This window comes from Marmota flaviventris, chromosome 12, assembly GCF_047511675.1.
Source record: "Marmota flaviventris isolate mMarFla1 chromosome 12, mMarFla1.hap1, whole genome shotgun sequence".
Classification (NCBI taxonomy): domain Eukaryota; kingdom Metazoa; phylum Chordata; class Mammalia; order Rodentia; family Sciuridae; genus Marmota; species Marmota flaviventris.
In genome coordinates, this window is record NC_092509.1 from 99,082,174 (window position 1) to 99,101,140 (window position 18,967).

General features: G+C 33.5%; 1 protein-coding gene and 1 pseudogene across 4 annotated transcripts in view; both read right to left on the minus strand.

Annotated features, from left to right (window-relative positions):
* Positions 1-18,967, minus strand: part of Rasal2 (RAS protein activator like 2) — a 343,852-nt gene that overhangs the window by 311,154 nt on the left and 13,731 nt on the right. The window lies entirely within an intron of this gene.
* LOC114092478 (U2 spliceosomal RNA) lies at positions 15,276-15,429 on the minus strand (annotated as a pseudogene).

An 18,967-nucleotide genomic window follows, 5' to 3' on the forward strand; every position in this document is an offset into this window, starting at 1 on the left:
ACAGTCTGGATAACTAACTCAGAATTCAAAATTCATTTGGTATCTATACTTCTTTTAGATTAGCAATTAACTAGGAACAGTGGCTATTCTAAGAATTATCATTTGTAAGATAAAACGCTATTTCTCTTCCTATACTTTACACATGTGGAATAATAGGTAAGTCAAAAAGCTAAATAACAGAATTTGAGTGTATCCTAAGAAATTCAGATAATAAGTTTTTGGGGGTTTTGCCAGTTTTTTGTTTTAATAAATGGAGAATGTTAAAAATTGGTCTCTTTAAGATTAATAAACTGAGATAATATTTAGGCTAAGTTTACATAAAGACACAAATCGCAAGTATTCTAGAAATATTTTGTCTTGCGTTCTTGTTCACATACACCTCTAACTCTCCCAACTACATATAAAATTCTAAAGAGCAGAATCTTTAACTTATACATACCCATATTACCTTACATATGGAGAGTTCTTGAATATATTTTTAAGTGATAATTACTGGAAAAAAAATTTAACCTCTGTTAGTTTTTAAATAAGTCAGCCCAATTCTCCTCTTGAGGACGATTCCTTCTAAGGAAAACCATAAGGCAGACACAATAGCATAAGATTTCTTACATTAGGTCATAAGAAGTACTGCAGCTTCCTCCTTGTTCTGTCTTCTAGATCCCTCACTCTAAGGGAAACTAATAGGCATGCCTGAGATTACTCAAATAGCTCTTCAAAGAGAGCCACAGGACTAGGAACTGGGACTTCCTGGTAACAGACAGGAAGTAGTCTTCAATGTATAGTTATGTGAAGAGTGAGTAATATTCCCATCCCAATCAAGCCTTCAGATGACCAGAAACACCTCAACTACAATGTTAAGACAGTCCCCAAGACAGAACAACCATGGTAACTGGCTCCTATTTTTCTGATGCACAAAACTGTATGAGATAATAAAGGTTCGCTGATAATTTAAGGTGCTAAGTTTTGGGGTAATTATTGTTTCCTATGAATATCACCTACCTCAACTTTCTTCCTTTCCCAACACTCATGAGAATCTTGAGCAAGATTATTTAAGTAGAACCTCACCATCAACACCACCAAGTGATCTATCCTACCTTTCCCTGATTTGATAGTCACTGATAAAGACCAGAATTAGCTGAGAAGAAATATGATGCCCTTTGGATGTTAAATACAGTACAAAAGATGAGAACCACTGACAGATGGTACCCAGGTTCTCTCCTAGGACTTACTACCAGTACAACTTATTTAAGCCTCAGAGGGATTCCCACTACTTTCTCTTTCATGGAAGCAGTGCAGAAGCTCTACCCAAAATTTTTATGACATATCTAATACCCTAAAGTGTCTAATTACATCTCAAAAATTTTCAAAGTTTTGTTAGATAGTAAGTCACAAAGGAACTTAAATTACTACCTCTTCCAAGTAATATATACACACACCCAATCAAAAAAAAAAAAAAGAAGAAGAAAATGAAAGACTTCTGGTGGCACTTAAGATTAAGAAAAGTAAATAACATCCTTGCACACATACCACATTCAAGTCCGTACTTGAATGTTGCCAGAGTTGCCAGGATTACTTGCAGCTGACACCAAGTCACCAAAGTGATCACGCAAGCAGATGACAGGGTTTTGTTTCATGCCATGGTAATATTTAAAACACATACATACACATATACACACATGCACATGTGAAGCTGATTACCCAAGCAAGTTTTCAAAGGGGTTGAAATGAGGAGAGGAGGAGGAAGAAAAGGGAAGCAACAAATGGATTAAAAAAAAAAAAAAAAGAACAAAGCACTGAACTCTTAATTCATGAATTTCACTTGCCTGTTTCAATCAATTTCTTCTAAAAGCACAATTTAAATTTCTGAATTGCAAGACATAACAGTTTTAAAAACACATACAAATCAAACTCTTAGGCGAGGTTGTGGCTCAGTGGTAGAGCACTTGCCTAGCATGCGTGAGGCACCGAGTTTGATCCCCAGCACCACATAAAAATAGAGGTATTGTGTCCATCTACAACTAAATATTAAAAAGAAAAAAAAAAAATCAAACTCTTAGAGCATGCATCCTCCAAACCTCAGGAAAAAAAAAAAAAAATCTACCCGTGCTGTTCAAAGTTAAAAACCCAAAAAGACTTCTCAATTTTAAATGATTATCATTCAAAACCAAAACACAACCAACCAGGGACCATTCATTAATTTGTCACTTATTTCCCTGGAGCACTGCTTCTACTATAGTATCAAATTGTTATTTAAAGTTCTTGTTATTTACTTTCACTATTCTTTAAGCACTACTTACAGGTGAAAATAAAACACATTTATAGCAAAAAATTCAGAATAAATGTTACACTCTCACATCCAGACCTTAGTTCAATTCACCAGTACTAATGGTCAAGATTTGTGTAGCCATCAATTAGAAATTATTTTTCACATGATCATAATGTGCTTCCTCCTGAAGGAAGGAGGCATACTTGATACAGTATTTATTTGTATCCACCCAGCATACACAGAAGAAAATACTTGTGTAGATTTGATTTAATGATGACCACGAAGTATGTGTTTACCCCTGAATAAACAATTCAGTAAACAAAGCTTGCTTGTTTTCATATATGTCAGATAAATAGAAATGAACCCACAAAAATTATGTCAAACTTCCAACAAGATAACTGAATTTAAAAAATATTAAGCTATATATTTAATATAATATAGTACCTAATCCTTCCTGGAAAAAAATCTTAACAGTGTATTCAGTAATATCTTTAGAGAGGAACACTTTGCACATCTAAAGATAAATGAAAATGACACAAATTCCCGGGGAAATTTATGACAGTTTTAGATTAGAAACTACAATGAACACTGTTTTATATGATCTTCAAACCCACGTAAGTTTAGAAAGAAATAAGATGGATAAAAACAGATATGACATTGAAGGTAACATTTTTTTAAAAGGCTGACAGTGAGGAAATAAAAATCATAAATTCAAGTATAAAGATTTAAGACAGAATACCCAAATCAGAATTTTAGTATAGGGATGAACAGTTTCACCACACCTATAATCCCAGCAATTTGAGACGCTGAGGCAAGAGGATCTCAAATTCTCATCAACTTACACCCTTAGCAAGACCCTATCTCAAAATAAAAGAGTTAGAAATGTAGCTCGGTGGTAAAGTACCACTGAATTCAATCCTCAGTACAAAAAAAAAAAAAAAACCACAAAACAAAACCACTACTGAGGGCATTCTAGGAGTATGCAATTGCTAATTTTTTATAAAGATATTAAGATAATAAAGTATAAGAATTCAGGCTTTGTGGGCTGGGGTTATGGCTCAGCAGTAGAGCGCTCACCTAGTACATGAAAGGCCCTGGGTTTGGTCCTCAGCACCACACAAAAGTGAATAGGTGGAATAAGGGTATTGTGTCCAACTACAACTAAACAAGTTAAAAAATAAAGGAATTCAGGCTTTGTGGTCAGAATGACCAGAATTTACAGTAGTATTCTATCACAATTCATGTGACCTTAAGTTAATTAAAATCATTTTATTCCCTTGTGATCTCTTCCCTGTCTAAAGATAGTATCTAACTTGTGGGTGATGAGAAATAAGATAATTTATATAAAATGTTCAGCTCTGTGACAGGTTTCTAGTAAAAAAAAAAAGTCACTACCACCCCCCAAGAATTACTTGGGGGGGGGGGGGGGAGGCGGGTGTAAATATCCCTAAACAAGAGGCTTGACATTAAAAAGTTACACTATAATTACCTGAAATTTGAAAATATGAATTCATCTCAAAACCTAACAGTAAATTTCAAATGCTATTTTTTAAGTGGAAGAAAGAGGGAATGGTCAGAAGACTAAGATTAATATTGATTATATCTACTAAGAAGAAAAAACTTCACTCTAGAGGTCAGTTTGTTTACTCCATTTTCCCTCTAAAGTTAGCACCTAAAGACTGTCACTAAATCAGATATACTGGATGTGACATATGGTTTCTTTACATCTCCCATGTGAGAAACTATCCTAGTCACTCTAGACTATATTCAAAAGACAACATTCAAAAACTGACTTATAAAAATATAAATTCTCTCACAGAGGTGGAGTGGTTAAAGTTACATATGTTTTTTTAAAAAATTACTCTTTCAAATGTCAGAGACACATTAAGCACAATTTAGCTTAAAAAATTGATCATTTTTCTTTCAAACTAAAAGTTGTGTAACCTGCCAAATGTCAATCACATTACTCTTATATAAAAATTTGATAGAAAGCCTATAACCATAGGCCCTAAAATGACAAAACAAAAATTTTGAAATAAATCAGGTTAATATGATCCATAACTTTAAGTGTATTATACTTGCTTTACAAATCACCCTACTGAATTTGGAAATTTGTTCTACCTTTGAAAAAATTTTCCTTCTACAGTTATGCAAAAGTCTGTATGATATGACTAGTACAGTCACTCTGGAAAACAGTATAGAGTCCTCAAAAAAACTAGGGATGGGAACCGGGTTCGTGGCTCAGTGGTAGAGTGCTTGCCTGGCACCTGCAAGAAACTGGGTTAGATTCTCAGCACCGTATAATAAATAAATAAAGCATACAATTTCATGTTTAAAAAGAAAATAGGAATGGAACCACCATATGACCCAGCTATCCCACTCTTGAGTGGGATAAAAGAGAACTAAAAATCAGCATCCTATAGCAATACAGTTACCTCAATGTTTACAGCAGCAAAATTCACAACAGCTAAATTATGGAATCAATCCAGATGCCCATCAATCGATGAATGGATCAAGAAACTGTAGTATATATACACACAATGAAGTTCTACTTAGTCATAAAGAATTAAATTATGGCATTTGCTGGTAAATGGAAAAAATGGAGAATATCATGTTAAGTGAAGAAAGTCAAACTCAGAAACTCAAAAGATCAAAAGCTTTCTCTCATATGTAGACGCTATTGTACAATAAAGGAAAGGAGAAGGGAAGGATAAGATATCAAAGATATAGGGAAGACCAGTAATGTAAAAGGAGATCAAGATGTAAAGTAGAGGGATGGGAAAGGGGAAGCAATGTAGAATGAATTCTGAAAAAAATCATATTATGGGCATATATAAATATACCCAGAGAATTTCACCTTTAAGTAAAAAGAGCCAATCGAATATAAATATACAAACAAAAGGAAGTCTAACAGAGTAGAGGAAGGAGAACAGGGGAAGTGAGGGAGGTTAGGAGGGAAAAGGAAGGTATTATCATGAACCGATATCAAATTCCATGCATGCAATGATTTTGTTGAGATGAACCCAACCACGATGTATAACTATAAAGCTTTAATAAAATAAAAATTGTGTATGCTATAGAGAGGGAAAGGCTATAACATATGTATTTAATCTAAAATATAATCTTGCTAACAAGTCCTGGTGTTTTTATTATTCTGATTTACTGTGCTGGTGTCAAAAAGGAAAAAATAAATTGTTTCTCAATGAAGATAAAAAGTCTTATCAGACAGTCTAGTTAACAAACAGTGCAAGGGTAACTACACATTCATGTTTAAAAAGTTCTATGCTTATATAATTTTTAATCAATGGATTCTATTGTCAGGTATAACTAAAAAGAACAAAAAAAAGTACAGGCTGTTACCTCATACCAAACAAACAAACAAACAAAAAAACTGAAAATGAATCACAGACCTAAACCTAGGAGTTAATCCTAAAACTTTCAATAGAAACATGAGAACATCTTCATGACCTTAGGTTTAGCAACAAATCCTGAGACAATATCAAAAACATGATTTATAAAATTTTAAAAAATTGAGAAACTGGATTTCATCAAAATCTAAAATTTTTGCTGGCAAGCCTGTAATCTCAGCTACTCAGAAAGGAGGGTAGCTGGGAGTATGGCTCAGGGGTAGAGTTCTTGGCATGTGTGAAGCTCTGGGTTCAATTCCAAGCATCAGATGAAAATGAAAAAGAAAAAAATTTAAAATAAGTGTTGGTGAGGATATGGAGAAAATAGCTCTTACACAATGCTGATGGCAAGATAGAATAGTACAACTGCTGTAGAAGAGTTTAGTATTTCCTCAAAAAGGTGAGCATATGATACATACCAAATAGAAAAATGTGTATCTTCACATAGAGGTATTATGTTCATAATGCATAAAACACATTTAAAAAAAAAAAAACTCCTACATGAACGTTCACAGCAGCATTATTCCTAATAGCCAAATAATGGAGACAACTCAAATGTCCATCAACTAAATGAATGTATAAACAAAGTGTGGTATATCCATAAAATGGATTATTATTCCTTCATAAAAAGGAAATACTGGGGCTGGGATTGTGGCTCAGTGGTGAAGCGCTTGCCTTGCACATAGGAGGTACTAGGTTTGATTCTCGGCACCACATATACATAAATGAATAAAATAAAGTACATCAACAACTAAAAGAAAAAACATTTTTTAAAAAGGAAAATACTCCCTCAGAGTTATACAAAAGTACATACAAGAGGAAGTGAGGGGAAAGGGAAAAATAATACAAGGGGGACAAATGAATGTCAGTAGAGGGGGCAGAGAGAGAAGAGGGGAGGGGAGGGGAGGAGGGATAGTAGAGGATAGGAAAGGTAGCAGAACACAACAGACACTAGTATGGCAATATGTAAATCAATGGATGTGTAACTGATGTGATTCTGCAATCTGTATATGGGGTAAAAATGGGAGCTCATAACCCACTTGAATCAAAGTGTGAAATATGATATATCAAGAACTATGTAATGTTTTGAACAACCAACAATAAAAAATTAAAAAAAAAAATAAAAAGGAAAATACTGCTGATGTTGTGGCCCAGTGTTAAGAATACTTGCCTAGCATGTACAAGGCCCGATTCAATCTCCAGCACCATTAAATGAAGGAGAAAGGAAGGAAAGAAGGACTGATTCATGTTAAATCATGGAATAACCTTGAAAACATTGAGGTAAAGATGTCTCACACACACACACACACACACACACACACACACAAAATCACATATTGTATAATTCATACATTTATATGACAGATAGAAAAGGCACATTTAGTGAGTAAGAAAACAGATTAGTGGTTGCCTAGGACTAAGAACAGGGATTAACTGCAAACAGATAAGAGAATTTGTAGTGGTGATGCAAATGTTCTAAAACTGAATTCAAGTGATAGTTACATAACTTTATAAAATGTACTAAAAAAAAAAATCACTGAATTGTACACTAATAGTGAATATCAGTATAAGTAAGTTATACTTCAGTAAAGCTATTTAACAAAAAAAAATTTTTTCATTTTTGTGATTTGGAATATGAAGTTGATTCTCTTCTGTTTTAATGTTACCAATTTGAGATAATGAATGACTCATTTAGTGGTAACATGTAGATTCCTGTTATTATCTCAATATCTCAGGCCAGGACACTTGAGTTAGAGTTTAAGTAATTTACTATTCATGTAATAAACATCAGGACCAAGACTGGAACTCTGGTTTATTTGACTTCAAATAACAAAGAAAAAATAAAAAGGTAATTCAAAGAAAAAATAAAATTGCATTTACAAATGCAATAAACATTTTTCTATATGAATTAACTTGAATTCTGAGATTTTCAGAGAAAAACTCTAGACACTAAAGAGATCATAAACACTTGAATAGTGTTGTAGAAAGAACACTGCATCAAGGTCAGAAGATCTAGGTTGATAAATCTTGGGCAAAAATGAGGAAACGGAACCACAGTAATTCTAAAGGCCCTTTCAATTTTGTTCCACAAAATGAAATGTCTTCCACAAAAAAAAAAAAAAAAAAAAAAAAAAAAAAACCACACCAAGACATGTTTCACTGTTGGTTTTCTATAGCTTTAGTAATTTAGCCACTACTGCAATCATTTGTTTCTGCCTAATTTTTTGTATGTGTTGATGGGTAAGGTAGAGGCAATATTCTCTATCTGGTCTTTTTCCATTAGTCATTCAAAGTAGACTATTTTTTTAATCTTTATTTATTTTTATGTGGTGCTAGTGACTGAACCCAGAGCCTCCCAAAGCCCTAAAGTAGACTATTGTTAAGCAACACATAACAATGACAGAATTCAACTTAAGTTGTTCATGCATGTTTTCTGATTAAATATTGAAGGGAACTATGTCTGTGGAATATGAGAGTATATGTATAAAAAGTCTAGATACTAGAATATAGAGAAAACAAAACCAAATATACCAAAAACCTTTTGAAGATTGCCTCAAAGAATATATATTGCCAGCCTTAAAATACAAAGTGAAAAATGTAATGTTCCCTCCATTTCCTAAGCCTTGAATTTCATTTATACCAGGTAGTTCTCTCAAATATAAAGTTCCAAGAAAGATATGCTCTTCACAAATAATCTATTCTGGAATTTTTAAAATCGGAGAAAACACTATCAATAACAAAGGAATGCTGTATTCTGCTTACTTACCATAAAACAGCAATGAAAGAGTTAATGCTGTTTTTGTTATTCTCACAAAAAAGTGGAATACTAATCCCATTTTTCTATCTTCCATTTAAGAAAACAACTGTATTTTTTGCTTACCATGTTCTGCCTAATTTCTAAGATAATTTTATGTATCTCACTAAGTCAGTAAGACTCAATAATTCAAAACCAAGAGAAACTACTGAGCTTGAACATATTTAAATATATTATCATGAAGGGTTGGATAACAGTGACTGAGAAAGAAAGCTACTTTAAAAACATAACCATTAATAAAACCAATATATTTTAAACCACTATACTGTGGCCCATTCCACACATCCTGGAAATATAAATTAGTCATTCTAGGTTAAAACTCAACCTATAACTTGTGGGTCACAATTTGAGGCAAAAGAAGTATAAATTGAAAGACCTTAAGTTTATCAGAAAGACAACATTCATGTAGCTGTTCTAAGCAGACGTTTGTTTCCCTTGTGCTGAAAGCAAGGCCTCAAAGCACTGAGTCAGTTTTATTCAGAGAAGTCATGGGGCTGCAGACTGGACATGACAGCATGCTGTGTAATGAATGACACACCCTGTTTCTAAGTATAGACCTGAAGCATTAAAACAATGTTAATGAAAGTTACTTATGGGAACTGAATGTTAACTGTTCCCATCTCCTTTTCCTTTTCTGTCATCTCCCATGGATCATGAAGAACAAATTTAAAAAGGTAATGCAAGTAGAAATCACTTTAAAAGACAGCCAAGGTTGTAGAAGATGCTTTAAAAACTAAAAAAAAAAAAGCAATGTATGCAGAGTGATGCTGAATAGTTGTTTTTTTAGTACTAACTAAAAGAATGGCGTTTCTTTGAATCTTACTCATATGTAATGCATATGCACAGTGCATAGTACATCCCAGCTGCTCAAAAATATTATGCTACAGTATAGTTAGAGTCTGAAATCCTAATTTTGCCTTGCTATGCCAGTCTAGTTTAAAAACTGTATATTGTAGTATTTTATTACTATAAAACCTTTAAAAATATGCATTATATATCTTTACATATACTTAAGGATTGTCATATCAAGTAAACAGTTGAGGGCAGGAGCCATCCATGTCTTCTACTTTCTAGTATAGAATACAAACAAGAAAACAGGCTCAAGAGTCATGGCACAGGGTTTCAAATAGACGTTCTACCACCTGCTTTGTGACCTTAATCAATCTTACCCTTCCTATGCCTCAGTTTTCTTAGCTGCAAAATAAAGATAACAACATAGTTGTAAAAATAATAAATTTTGAGTGCCTCAAAGAGTGTCTGGAACATGGTAAGCAAAAAATGCCGGAGCCACTTGTCAAAAGAAACTAACTTTATTTTTAGAACCACACACGCCAAACAAAACAGCCTCTCAGGAAAAACCCTCAGAGCCTCAACTGCCACCACCGGCTTTCCACAAGCCTCTCTCCCCCTACAAGCTTCTCTCTACCTCCCACAATCCTCCTGCTCTTGAGGCCGATTGGCTGGGTCACGTGGGCAGAGCCAAAAAAGTCCCCCAATGAGCAGCTCCCTGGTCTGAAAGGGCAGGGAAACAGCCCAATGAGCATCACCGCAGAGGAGCCAATCAGCTAGATGTTGCTGGGACCGCTGTGAGCCAATCATCAGCCGGCAGCTGGAAGTTTGCTGGGGCCCCTTAGGCTGTGGCTCTCAAACAGTTATAATTACCTGTATCCCTATAGTAGCTAACATGAAGTCTTGCTCCTTTTGAAGATGGTTCATGTTATCTGCCTACTGGCTGAAAGAATAGACAACCACATAGGCAATACAATTTCTATTATGACTATAATTTGTGAACAATGAACTACTGTCCTAGAAAAACATTACCTCATTTAATTCGTCCAAATGTTTATTAGTCTAAAAGGTAACATATCCCAACTTCTCAAACCTATTTGAAAAGGAATTGGAGAATAACTAAATCACAAAACAAATTCTTCACTTCTTTCTTCTGAGTCCATTCAACAGTCCAAAGTAAGAGAAAATTACAAAGTATGAGAAAGCAGGAACCCTTGGCCAATGCAATCTAAGCTGGTCATATCAGAACATAGGAAAATTTATTGTTATTCTTCTGAAAAATAATTTAGATTCTTAATTTCAAGAGGAAAAAGATATTTCAGAGACATTTTTCATCATGTAAAACATCTTTTAGTATCAAAACCACAATGACAAGCCGAGCACAATGGCAAATACCAATAGTCCCACTACTTAGAAGGCTATGTGGTAGGAGGAACTCTGTTTATTTAGTTAGTTGTTGATGGACCTTTATTTTATTCATTTATTTATATGCAGTCTGAGAACTGAACCCAGTGTCTCACACATGCAAGGCAAGTGCTCTACCACTGACCTGCAAGCCCAGTAGAAGGAACTCTTGAACCCAGGAGTTTAGAGGTCATCATATGCAACACAGCAGGACTCCATCTTTCAAAACAATTAACATAAGACCCAGCAATTCCACCAGTAGGTATACTCAAAAGAACTAAAAGCAGAGACTCAAAGATAACTGGGATGAGATTACAAAGTGGTACAACTACTGCGGAAAAATATATAGTATAAAGGTTCCTCAAAAAATTAGAACTAAGTCCAGCAATTTCATATTATATATGATATATATAATTATAAAAAACTGAAAGCAGGGTCTTGAACACCCATATTCACAGCAGCAGTATTCACAATAGCCAATAGGTTGAAGCAACTGAAGTATCAATCAACAAAAATATTAACAAAATGTGACTGATACATACAGTATTATTCAGCCTTATAAGAAATGAAATTCTGACACATTTTGTCATGGGTGAATCTTGAAGATATTATGCTTAGTGAAATAATGCAAACACAAAGATAAGTGTTGAATGATTCCACTTATGAGGTGGAACAATAGTCAAATTCATAGAAATTCAAAATAGGAAGGTGGTTGCCAGGAACAGGAGGGAGGAGAGAATATAGAGTTACTATTTAATGGTTGGAGTTTCAATTTGAAAAGAAAAAAAAAAAAAGTCCTGGAGATGCTAATGGCTGTGCAACAATGTGAATATGTTTAATGTCACTAAGCTAAATAAATTAGAATTTGAGAGTGATTTAAAATAATTTTATATTATGTACATTGTGCCACTACATATGTATTCTATTATATATGTGCATAAATATTTTTCTATGTAAATATGTTTAAGTATTTATATTTAAAATACATGATTTTATTTTTATAACATATAAGTAGAACAGATTTTTTTTTTTTTTAAACCCAAAAGCAATGGTCTATTCTGGGAGGTTTCAATTTTCTTAACAGGCCATTGGGTATCTTCAAAAAAAAAATTTTTGTTTTAATTAGTTACACATGACAGTACAATGACCTTGATATATCATACATTTGAATCAGATGGGACATAATTTCTCATTTTTCTGAGTGTACAGGTTGCAGAATCATATTGGTCATGCAGTCACATATATACACATGGTAATAATAATGTCTGTTTCATTCTTCTATCCTTCCTATCCCTCAATCCCCTCTCCTCCCCTCCCATCACTTTTCTCTACTTGGAACAGACATTTTGAAAAGCACTTTGGCAGTTTCTTGCCAAACTTGTAAAGTTACTAATAAAGTTAAAAATACTCTTATCATATGACTTGGCAATTTAGGTATCTGCTCAAGAAAATGAGGACATATGACCATACCCAAACCTTTTACTGCAGGTTCATTCATAATTTCCAAAAATTAAAATCAAAATATTAGTTTTTGTAGATGAGCAAACTACAATATATTCCTATTACAAAATACTACTTAGCAATAAAAAAGAATGAAACCACTAAAACAAAAAAATTATAAAACTAAATTGGGGGAAATCTCAAAAGCCCCCATGCTAAATTAAAGAAAGCAGAAATACTATGTTATATATCCCATTACTTAATTTATGAGACATCCTAAGGCAAATTGACAATAAAGGAGCAGGAGGTTACTTTTTCAAATGATGGAAATATTCCAGATCATAACTGTGGAGGGAGTTTAAATGACTACATACATTTGTCAAAGTTCCCGGAACTGTACATATAAAAGGGGAAATTTTTACTATATGTACATTATAACAAAAAAAATTGGAGTACTACCATCAACTTAAGTATTCTTGCTTCCCAACAAACATTCAATATGTAAGATGATCAGCCTATTGCCTAATTTTGTACCAAATCTCAGGTATTACCTTTCTGCAAATAGGACAAAGGTAAAACTCATGATTCTAGTTTTGTCTCCCAAATATGTGTTTTGTATTCCAAGACAATGAGCTCCAAGTTCAGTGACAATACATCAGAAATAGCCATAGCAAAAAAAAGAGCAAGAAATTTTAAAAAATGGGTCTTCATAAGATGAAGAGTCTTTCTTTGGAAACTTATCTTACAAATCAATAACCAGATATAAGTGACATATCATTAATACCAAGTTTCATATGGTACTAAATAAGAAACCTCACATTTTTCACCCTCCTCTTTTTTAAAGTCAAGGTCAACTTCAGAAGAATTGACATCTGGAAAAGCACTAGGAGAGAGGTCATTGAAGTGGGTCCTGTATTTCCTCAATTCAACAGGAACAGATAGTATTTTGAAGCATTATAGTACTTTCTATTCTGCTTAAATAAACAGATGTTCAAAGCCCTGAAGTATAAAATATAAGCCCAAGTTTCTTTGTCAGGAGACACTAATACCTGAAATTAGCACTATAATTATATATTAACTTTCTTTTAAATCTCTAAAAACTATTTGATTCTTAAATTAAGAATAGATACCTTTGTTTTCCCATCTTCAAAGATTTCCTAGTTTAACCATATTAAATGGGAAAGCAAAATGTATCACATGTTGAATTTTCAAAATCAGATCTCAAACTTTAAAGTGCATCTAAATTACCTAGGTGCTTCTCAAAATGCAGTTCCTCAGAACAGCTCCAAGAGATTTGCATACGTGAGAATGGGGGAAAGAAGAGTTCAGGGAATCTGCCCATTCCATTCCGTGCATGGCCCAGGTAGTCAGTTTTTATGCAGATGGTCTGAAGGACCATCATCAACATGCTGAATTTGGTACCCATGTTATATTGCATTACCATGAAATGCTAGCACTCTTTGCACGAACTATTTGGTATCACCACTAGCCTGTGGTCCACTTATCTAAGATCTAAAAATAAATTTTAGGTACTATGCAATTAAAATGATCCAGAACATTATGTGAGTCAAAAAATAGAAAGTAAGCATTACAGATTTTTTTAAATAGTTGGCTATTAAATTTAACAAATCCATATCATTAATCATTTTCTCATGCAAAAACTATACTTATCCTGGCTATAATCTTATATAAGACTTATACAAGATAAAGCTTTATTAGCTTTTTGATACAGGTTTTCCATGAGCCACAAACATACTTGCCTCCAACAAATAGCAAAGTCAGTTCACAAATCAGTCTTTCCGATTTATTTTTCTCCTGGATGCACATTAAGATGCATACAGATAAATGACTTCTCATGTCACTTTTGATATCCAATCATTACTACATTCTACAATTGTCATCATTCCTGAATACCTGAAAATATGTGAGTTACCATCTCAATTTGATCATCTCTATTTTTTACTTTAGTCAAAGCAGACAACAAATTTCTTTTATACTTAATGTGCCTCCTAAAATACTCAGCTTTTTTAAACTGCCATGTTGGCTTTACAAGACAGATGAACAGTCTCATGTTTTCTTATCAGACAAAAATCGGATTGCTGATCAAGCCCACAGAAATTTTTCACACTTCACCTAACATTCCAAACCAATTGTGTTGAACATTACATGAATTTCATTCATTATTTAGGCAGTAACAGGAGTCAGCTCCATGGATTCCAGGCTCCTTTGAGAAGACTCAGGGTGCCCTTTGTTTTCAGAGTAAAGACCATAAATAAAAACAAGGCAGTCCAATAACAACTAGTCCTATATCCAAGCTTAGCTCTTAGAGAAGATCTATCTCCAAAAGCTTCTATAGAAACCCAGAAAAGAAAAACAGCATCAGCAACACTAAAATACAAAATGAGGGAATATCAGTGAAAAATGCTAAATTAAAAAAAGAAAAAAGCAGTTCTATGTTTTTGTTTATGTGTTCATGGGGTTTATTTTTTAAGCTAATATACAGAGTAAATGAACAAAGCAGAAAGGGGTTTGGGAAGAAAGACTAATAACAAATGACAAACAGAAAGCAGAAGTAGTCTCTTAATCAAACACTTGATAAGAGTCTAACTCTGATCAAGTTACAACCTATTTTACCCTCAGTTTCTTCATCTACAATCATATCTACTTCACAAAGTTGCTGTAAAGAACATCAAGGAAAAGGCATATCGTACATGTCCAAGAACTACATTTAAAGTCACAATCCATTAGTGAACAAAATATACTTTAAATAAAGAACCATTGGGCTGGGGATGTGGCTCAAGCGGTAGCGCGCTCGCCTGGCGTGCGGGCGGCCCAGGTTCGATCCTCAGCACCACATACAAACAAAGATGCTGTGTCCGCCGAAAACTAATAAATAAGTATTAAAAAAAAAATTTAAAAAAAAAAAATAAAATAAATAAAGAACCATTGAGAAAATTAGAATAAGAGGTAAGAAAAATTCATTGAACCTCAAAAGGTGACCCTGTAAAAAAGAAAATAGTGTACTGATTTTCACAAAGAAGTTAAGGGTTGATTTCAGAAACTTGAGACCAGTAAGTCGGATGGTGTTCACCTGGAGTAATTTGAAAATACATATAATTTAGATGATTTATTAAATCTTGGGCAGGGGGAGATGGTTACTGGGATCCTACTGAGTTTCAATCATTACTCAAAAGATTCCAGTTAACTCTAACAGAAGAAGTAAAAGGAAATATTTTGATCTTACTAAACATTTAAACTGATAAGAACAGATACTACACTTGATCTTAGCCAAAAGGCCGAGAAGCGATTAAACATTTAAAATAGTCTCATTCCAAGGTCTAAAAAATTATCCCTTAATGTGTTATAGATCTATAAAATAAGAACAGTAATATCTATATCACCTAACAGCAATACATGTGAATAGTTTTGAACAGTTAGTAAGCATAACAGACATTCTATAAGTCTGTTAAACTATTCAATTTCACACTAATGAATTAAATAAAAATTATAATAAAACACGATGTTGAGAAACTTTGAGTAAAAGCATTCACACTTAACTGAAGTAGTCCCTTAATAATATTTCATAACATTTGATAATGATAGAAATTCTGAAATGAATTCGTTAGATTACTCTAACTTTTCTACATATAAGAAAAGTTCACTAATGTGCACAAAAATTTTGATTTACTGAAATGGTTATACTTCCTCATGGAACCTCCACTTCCATAAGGTTAAAGTATGTGTTCATTAACTAAATAGTTATAAAATTCCCTTTCAATATGTAGTTTTCAATACAGCAAAGGAAATAAAATACCTGTCCAAATAAGAATATAAAAGTTAGATTATGAAAAGTTTCATAGCAGAAATGTAATAAAGTATAATAGAAATTCAAAGACAGGAACAGTATTTCTAGCCAAGGAGGAAAGGAGGCAAAGAGATGTCAAGAAAGACATCAAGGGACTAGGAGGGTCCTGCTGTGATAAAGTATGTACTTGGCATGCATAAAGCCCTGGGTTCAATTCCCAGCAATAACAAAAGAGACTCCAAGGAAGAAGTCTTATTTGTGCTTGGTCCTAATACATTAATAAGGATTTTGAAACATCTCTAAATAACAAACACATTTTCCTAGAAGAAAAATGCTTCCAGTCACTACGGGGGGGGGGGGGGGGGGGGCAAATATCTCAGTAAATTCCAACATCCCTCCAGTATTCCTTCTTCATTAAACTAGAATTTACATTTGACATATCTTCCTATCTCCCCCCATATCTACTGCCTCATATCCATCCCCTCACAAAGTCTTACTTATTTTAACCTCCTAAAAAAAAATCTCTGAAGTCCGTTTACTACTCTCTCCTTCACCATCTCCTTAACTCAAATTACCATATTACTGAAACTACAGATTTCTAACTGACTGGTCTCCTTGCTCTACACAGATCTATCCTCCACACAGCACTTGGAATGGTCTTTTCAAAAGCAAAGACATCAGGCATCACCTTCCAGACCCAAATCCTTGACATGGCCACCTCTCTAGCCCTCTATCTGTGCTCTAGCCATTCTGGCCTTTATCCCCAATTCCACAAACTTGCCATGCTCACTAACATCAGGACCTCTGCGCGTGTTGTTGTCTTCATCTGGAACACTCACCCATTCCTAATCCCCTTCACTTTTTAACTTGTTATTCCATTTTGGCCAACAGCAGAAATCCCCTTATATCTGGTTTGGGCCTGAATAATGACATGCACTAAAGCAAATTAGTAGTAATATTCTTTCTACAGTTTCAAATCTGGTATGTTCACTTCTTCAGAGAGGCATAATCTTGTCTATCAGAGCTCTGACAGGTTGAAATCCAACCTGTCACAGTCAAACAAGATATAAAGGGACTTCTGCGATTGGCCAAAATGGAATAACAGATTTACCCTCATACCTTCAACAATTAAGTTTTTTTCTCCTACTATTTTAATCTCTTCAAATGATAAATCAACTACTTAAAGAAAAAAAAAATATTTTATTCCGGAATTTATAAGTAAAATGCATGACAATGGCCCAAAGACTAGAAAGAGAATTAATGAAAACAAAATTAAGTCCTTATACTACACATGAAGTGATATGTTATCACTTGAAGGTAGGTATTATAAGGTAAAGATGTATACTATAAACTACAAAGTACTACAAGTGTTAGAAAATGGAACTAAAAATATGCAACTAATGCAAAAGGCAGAAAGAGTACAAAGAGAAAAAAGAATACATAGGACAAATTAAATAGCAGGATAGATTTCACACTAACCATATTAATAATCATTAAATACAAAAAGTCTAAATACCCTAGCTGAAAGGTTAAATAAAAAACTATGACCTAACTATAAACTGCTTACAATATTTAAAATATTTAAATATGAACAAGTAGGTTAAAGTAACACCAATGCTAATCACAAGAAAGAGTGGTTATATTAGTATTAGATAAAATATATTTCAGAACAAGGAGTATTACCAAATATAAAGGAGGCCATTTCATAATGATAAAGGATATAATTATATATTGATCAGAAAGACATAATACTCAAATATTCACGTTCCTCTTAACAAAGCTTTAAAATACACAAAAGCTGAAAATCAAGAACATATAAGTCTTGGGCTGGGGTTTGTAGCTCAGTGGCAGAGCACTTGCCTAGCACATGCAAGGAACTGGGTTCAATCCTCAGCACCACATGAAAATAAAATAAAGTGTCCACCTACAACTAAAAAATGTTTTTAAAATTGAATATGTAAGTCTTAAACAACTATCAAATCTAATCTGTTTATATAGAACATTCCATCCCATAATAGCAAAATATACAATATTTTGTTGTTTTAAGTGAAAAATATATTCTGGGCTATAAAAACAAGTCTCTATAAATTTAAAAGGATTCAAGTCAAACCAAGTATATTCTCTGACCACAAATTTTTATTTACTTATTATAAGAGCTAGGGGTATAGCTCAGTGGTAGAGTAGTTGGTCTAGCATGCATTAGGCCCTGTGTTCAATCCCCAGCACTACATTAAGAAAGAAATCAGTAACAAAAGGATATTAGGAAAATTCTCACAAGCCACAAAAATGGAACAAAATGTAAATCAAATCTCCAATAAATGACATATCTGAAATATATGAAGAATTCATACAAGTCATATTCTGATTTTAACATGTCCCTAGAGAAGATACATGAGTATCCGTTAATCACATGAAAAGATGTTCAATAACAATGGTCATTAGGTGAAAAATGTATATATTAAGACCACAATATTACTACACCTCTCTTGAAATGACTAAAATTTAAAGACCAACCATACCAAACATTAACAAGAATGTACAATTGGAACTCACATACACTGCAGGATAACGATATAATCATTTAGGAAAATAATCTGGCCACTTAAGATGTAAAAACATATTCCGACCATATGACAATTATGTCACTGTTTGATATCTGCCAAAGAGAAAAAAAAAGCAACTGTCTATACAAAACAAACAAAGGTTCACAAAAATGTTATCTGTCACGGTCAAAACCTAGAAACAGGCAGAACACTTGCCTAGCATGCACAAGACCTTGGATTCAATTCCTACTGCTGTGAGAGGGTAGGGGGGACTAAACAAAAAAAAAAAATAATAATAAAACAACCCAAATGTTCATCAAAAGGTGAGCTGATAAATAATGAAATATCCAACAGACTACTATTCACGCAAGACAAAGGAATTATTGATACATGCAATAATCTGGATGAATCTCAAAATGTGCTGAATGAAAGAAGTCAGATTAGAAATCAGCATTTTATATATCATACAATTCAATTTATATGAAATTTTAGAAAACC